The sequence below is a fragment of the Clupea harengus genome, unplaced genomic scaffold, assembly GCF_900700415.2.
Source record: "Clupea harengus unplaced genomic scaffold, Ch_v2.0.2, whole genome shotgun sequence".
NCBI lineage: Eukaryota > Metazoa > Chordata > Actinopteri > Clupeiformes > Clupeidae > Clupea > Clupea harengus.
The window spans coordinates 5,112-11,434 of record NW_024880620.1 but is presented as its reverse complement, the minus strand read 5'-3'; the positions used below and the strand labels follow the sequence as shown (position 1 = coordinate 11,434).

At 41.5% G+C, this 6,323-nt stretch overlaps 1 pseudogene; it reads right to left on the bottom strand.

The window, feature by feature from the left end:
• Positions 1 to 694: 694 nt before the first annotated feature.
• LOC116223491 lies at positions 695 to 6,054 on the bottom strand (annotated as a pseudogene).
• Between the last annotated feature and the right edge of the window lie 269 nt (positions 6,055 to 6,323).

Sequence of the window (6,323 nt, the reverse complement as noted above, 5' to 3'; positions counted from 1 at the left end):
ATCTGTGGCAAAGTGACAGTTGTTACAGAAAAATACTTAATTTCCCTGATACAACAGACTGCTAATAATAGATCCACCTTGGCTTTGGTCTGGACCACTTTTAAAGTCATTTAGTCTCTAGTCCTGTGCATGGAAGGGTGTTTTCTTTTCATCATCACTCAAACAATGTTCTGTCTTGCATAAGAGGTCTTTGAGGTTCTGTTTGGTTTGCATATTTTCAGTAGTAATAGAGCAGCTAGAGTATGAACACCAGAAGTACAGGCAAGAGAATAAACTCCCTCATCCGATGACTCGCTTTGGGAAAATCTCCTTCAGATTCTGCTAAAAAGAACAACAGGAAATATTGATTCGTTGATAAATGACAGGTTTCTGAAAAGTCTATGATCTTATCATAACAACCAGCTTTTGTGCAGCAAACATATTTTAATCTCCAGTGACTCACTACATTGTATCAAACCTGTGGTGACTAATACCTTGGTAAAATTGTCTTCAGAGTCTCACGGCTATGGATTATTTTATTTAGATGTTCTAGGGCACAGAAAATGTGTGTTGGGCTCTGCTGGCCACTGTAATCTACATCTTGAGTTTAAACAGTGTCTGGTTATATTATAAAATCTATAAGCTTCCAAAGGGACCAGAGTGACATCCTGCCTATGTTTACGGTAAACTTGCATTTGGGATTTGTTCTACCTACCAAACAGCAGGCTTATGTTCCTCCTGATCTCCTGTATCAGGTCCTCATTCTTCAGTATAAAACTGAGGGTGGCATTGGAGTTGTCTTTGAGAGTCAAGGTGCTGGACACGTTATAAAGCCCTGAGAGTGTGTCCCGTGTTAGACGGGTCTCTGTGCTGTTGGTGAGGTCTTCATGGCCTTGTAGCCAGCTCAAGGTGGGAGCTGGGAATCCTCCTCCTGAGGTTAGAAGAACCGTCACACTTCCGGGCTGCACTGAGAACTGCAGCACTGGCTCTGAATAGAGTGCTGAAACAGAGAGATACAAAATTGAGGCTCTACTAAAAGGGCTCAGGGACATTTCAGCAGTCACGATCATCCTCCTCACCCTACAGCCATGCAAGGTCATAATAGAATGATCATGGTGCCATCGGATAGCTTGGAAGTCTTACTGAACTCAGTGAAGGCCCATTCTTAAGGCCCACTGATGGCCCAAGTAATTTCGTCAGTTTAAGTAAAGTAAGTAAAACATTTAAAGCATCCTGAGATGTATTGTTGATGTATTGACTGCATTTACCTGCCACTTTTAGAGGGAAGATCTTCCTCCCTCCGCCCGTTGCGAGCTCACGTAACAGATGTACTCCCCCCTATCTTCTATGGTGACGTTTTCCAATCGGAGAGATGCGTTGCCCTTCTGCATCTCTGACTGGTACAGGGAGGTGCGCTTCACATAGTGTGGGTTCTGGTGCTTCAGCTGGTCCCGATTGAGGTAAAAACTGTGAACAACTTCAAGCCCACGCCGCCAAGTAATCACAATGCTTTCAGGCTGCCAGACATTCCCCACGGAGAAACTGCAGGGCAAGACCACGGGCTGACCAAGAGTGACCACCAGGGAACTTGGGACGGTGACTTTGAATTCTGTAAAAGAGAAGTGTCTTGAGTCCTTTCATTCAAATTAAAAGAAGGCTGTACACTACAGTCCTACTCCCTCTGCAACGAGCCTTCAGCTCCACCCCTGCTGCACATCTCACCTGCCCTGGACCAGGTTATGTTTGAGATAACAGATCAAAACCATCGACTCTATAGAGGGTTAGGTGTGCAGTGTCTCTATAGACGGTCTTGGATCAAAGCACCGCCTACTGACCAATCAACCAAGCCATAAGAATACATCTAAGCAACCCATTAATTTAATGTAATACCCAGTTGTGATTATAGTCAGATCTAATCATGCCTTAAAAATGGGGCCGCATTCACAAAGTCGTCAACTTCCCTTCCTGGCTTTGGCTGCAGCAAATGTGTTGCTTTTAGCGTGTATGATAATGACTCATATTTGATAAGGATCATGGTTTGAAATATGGTGCTCTACACCTCTCCATGTTTGCGATTGTTCATCTGGTGCCAAGTTAAGCCTGCCACGCGTTCTATTTCGCAGCTAATACGCATGCAAGCACTATAGGCTATGTGGAAACAAATGTGACGTGTTATTATGGGTAGCCTACCTGGAATGTATTTTTATTTATTTTGGCCCAACCATCTGGGGACATGTGGTAGTCTCCTAACGTAAGTGTGTATGTATCAGTGGCAGCGCGCGCGTGTGTGTGTGTGCGCTCGGTTGCTTGCCTAAGATTGGGGCGGAGTCTCTTGCAGACTAGTAAACATCATGACTGACCACGTTTGACACGACTGCCGTTTGACACGACTGCCGGTGAGGAATGATCAACAGACAGTTCTGACCTACGTGTAGGTCTCAAACTGAGTCTGTCTTGACTACTAGCACAACCTACAGTGCCCTCCAGAATTATTGGCACCCTTTAGTAAAAATTAGCGAAATGAAATGCGAAAAAATGTCTTTATTGTTTATCCTCCTGATCTTTCATTTAAAATATTTACAAAAATCTAACCTTTAATTGAAGTAACATAATTGAAAGAAACATTACATTCTTATCATGAAACAAATATTTTTTTCAAAACTTCTTTTAATATTTTGTGCAGCCTCCCTTTGCCAAGATAACAGTTCAGAGTTTTCTCCTATAATGCTTGAAGAGGTTGGTGAACACATGGCACGGGATCTGAGACCATTCCTCCATACAGTATCTTTCCAGATCCTTCAGATTCCAAGGTCGACGCTTGTGGACTCTCCTCTTCAGCGAACCATTTTTGTGTGGATTTTGAGGTGTTCTTCGGATCATTATCCTGCTGGAGGGTCCAACCACGGCCCATGTTAAGCTTCCTGGCAGAGGCTGTTAGGTTTTCATTTAATATCTGCTGGTATTTGATGGAGTCCATACCATGCATCCTAACAAGATGTCCAGGGCCTTTGAAAGAAAAACAACCCCACAACATCAAAGATCCGCCACCATACTTCACAGAGGGTATGAGGTGCTTTTCTGGATGGCTATCTTTCTGTCTACGCCAATCCCACCTTTGATGTTAGTTGCTAAAATCTCTATTTTGGTCTCATCTGACCATATAAACCGGTCCCATTGAAAGTCCCAGTAACATTAGGCCAACTGTAGGCGCTTTAGTTGGTTGTTGATTGACAGCAGAGGCTTTTTTCTGGCAACCCTCCCAAACAACTTGTGGTGATGTAGGTGGCATCTGATGGTAGTTTTGGAGACCTTCTGACGCCATGACTCAACTAACCCCTGCAATTCTGCAGCTGTGATCCTTGGAGATTCTTTTGCCAGTCGAACCATCCTCCTCACGGTGTGTGGGATCAATGTACGCACACGTCCTCTTCCAGGCTGATTCTTAACATCTCCTGTCGCTTTAACAACTAACAGCTCAACAACTTTTCGTTGCACATCTTCACTGTGTTCTTGGGTCTTTCCCATAGTGATGAATGACTAAGGGAATTTGGCCTGTGTCACCTCATATTTACAGTATAACCCAGTGAAACAGGAAGTCATGGATGACCACTTAAAAGTTCCTAATCAAACAGGTGAACTTAAAAATGTAAAACATGACTGAAAATATACTTCAGTTAGATTTTAATTATAAGATTTTCTAGGGGTGCCAATAATTGTCGCACACATCTTTTGGAGAAAAATATATATTTAATGTCTTTCAATAATTTTACTTCAATGAAAAGGTATGTAAGGATTTTTGTGAATATTTCAGTGAAAGACCAAGAGGATAAACCGCAAAGACATTTTTTCATAGCCTGTTTTGCTCATATTCACTTAGGGTGCCAATAATTCTTGAATTCTTGAACCTTTAAGATTAGATTAGATTCAACTTTATTGTCATTGTACAGAGTACAAGTATTGAGACAATGAAATACAGTTTAGCATCTCACCAGAAGTGCAAAGAAAGCAGAAAAGTGCAGAGTATATATGTATGGTAGTAATATATAAATAAATAAGATATACAGTATACAGTATGAAATAAGATGTGCAGTATGAACAGTATTGATAGTATAACTGTGGCAAAGACTATGAACATGAGCAGCAATATTGCTATTTAGTTATTTAGAACCTTGAATGATCATAAAGCTTACTCTAGTTTAGGCTTATCATTTAATGTACTCTCTACGTGTGATAATGGTCCAGCCTATCCCCCAACTTGACTAGCCTACCACTATTGAGATCAATAACAGATCAATCCTAATGAGATAAGTAAGACAACCTAATACAATGGCGGTTAATTTATGAATGACAACTAAACTATGTCCAGTCCAGTCGGTAGGGGGCTTAATAGCTACTCTAGGTTACGCCTCATGACAGCCAAAATTGCACTGCAGTGACCACAGGAATCATAAATTACCAAAAGTATGCTTGACCTTTGGCTTATCGTTTCATTTACTCTACGAGTGGTAATAAGGTCTCTTGCAAAATTCAGAAGAGTGTGTGTGCTACAAAATATATGAGTATTTGTCTTCCCAAACACAATGACAAAGAAATATAGTCTATGAAAGAGGTTGAAAGAGACTTACCCGAGCAGCAGACTTGTATGATAAGAAGAGAAAGATAAAGTCCTTGTGCAATCCAAAGTTTGAACCTCATGTCACAGTACTGTCTGTCCAAAACAACCTTTATTCATAAAATATCTGAGCTGTTCATAGAACTATGGTACCAAGGATATCCACCACGTCCATTACGTTACAGTTACACCGTCCCACTGGGCGCTGGTTTAAGGCATTTTTTTGCGTTGGCAAACATAGTATGTCAAACCAATACCCATGGAGAGCCATGGAAGTGCTCCAGTTGGTCCCGATTGTAGTATAAGCTGTGAACTACTTCAAGCCCCCGCTGCCAAGTAATCACAATGCTCTCAGGCTGCCACACATGGAGAAACTGCAGGGCAAGACCACAGGCTGACCAAGAGTGACCACCAGGGAACTTGGAACGGTGACTTTGAATTCTGTAAAAGAGAAGTAAGTGTCTTGAGTCCTTTCATTCAAATAAAAAATGCTGTACACTACAGCTCCTCATTCCTCTGCAATGAGCCTTCAGCCCCGCCCTGCTGCACATCTCACATTATGTTTCAGATAACAGATCAAAATCACCGACTCAGTGTAGAGGGTTATGTGTGCTGTGGCACTGATCACAAAAGTATAAAGCACCGCCTACTGACCAATCAATTATCTTAGAAAATGGCATCACCACTCATGCGTGGACCTGTTTAACAGCGCCAGGGTTGCAGCTGAAATAATTACGCTAATGCTGACCCATTGATTTAATGTAACACACACTTGTGATTACAGTCAGATCTACTTGTGCCTTAAAATTGGGACAGTGATATTGATAGGCCTATTAACTTACGCATTCACAAAGTCACCAACTTTCCTTACTGGCTTTGGCTGCAGCAAATGTGTTTGTTTAAGCATGTATTATAGATTTAAATTCTTCATATTTGGTAAGGATCTAGGGTTGAGATATGGTGCGCTACATCTCTCCATATTTGCGATTGGTCATCTGGTGGCAAGTTAAGCCCGCCCTTTGACGGAGTTGATAACCACCGTGACATCGCAAATGCTCCTCTCTCCTTTGTACGTTGCTTTGGATAATTGTCTTGGCTTAACTTTACACCTTTTTCAGTGCCAAGTTATGCTGCAGAGTGTTAGGCTATTTCCAGCTATTGTTTGTTATACGCTGAGATGTATGCTACACAATTTTCGAGCATTTGTTCTCCCAAACACAATGACAAAGAAATATAGGCTATGAAATAAGTTGAGAGAGACTTACCCGAGCAGCAGATTTTTATGAGAAGTAAAGAAAGATAAAATCCTTGTGCTGTCCAAAGTTTGAAACTCGTGTCACGGTACTGTCTGTCCAAAACGACCTTAAAAATGTAAAAAAAAAATGATTCATAGAACATCCAAGCTGTTCATAGCACTGTCATGGCAAGGGTAGCCACCACGTCCTTTATACTAATACTGTCACGCTGGACGCCGACTTACGGCTTTGGGAGACACACCCTCCTACGTAATGTTGGTATGCTGGCAACTAGGTCATGGAATCTTTTTTATTTTGCGTTGGCAACCTGTCTAAAGCAATAAAATAATCTCCATGGAGAGCCACAACAATAATACAAATTTACAGACATTTACATATTTACTCAAGTGACCCATTTCTTTTAATTGGACAGGAAATTACATAAAAATACTTTACTGTGTAAAAAAATGTCAAAGCCATTCTAAATAGTCTACACC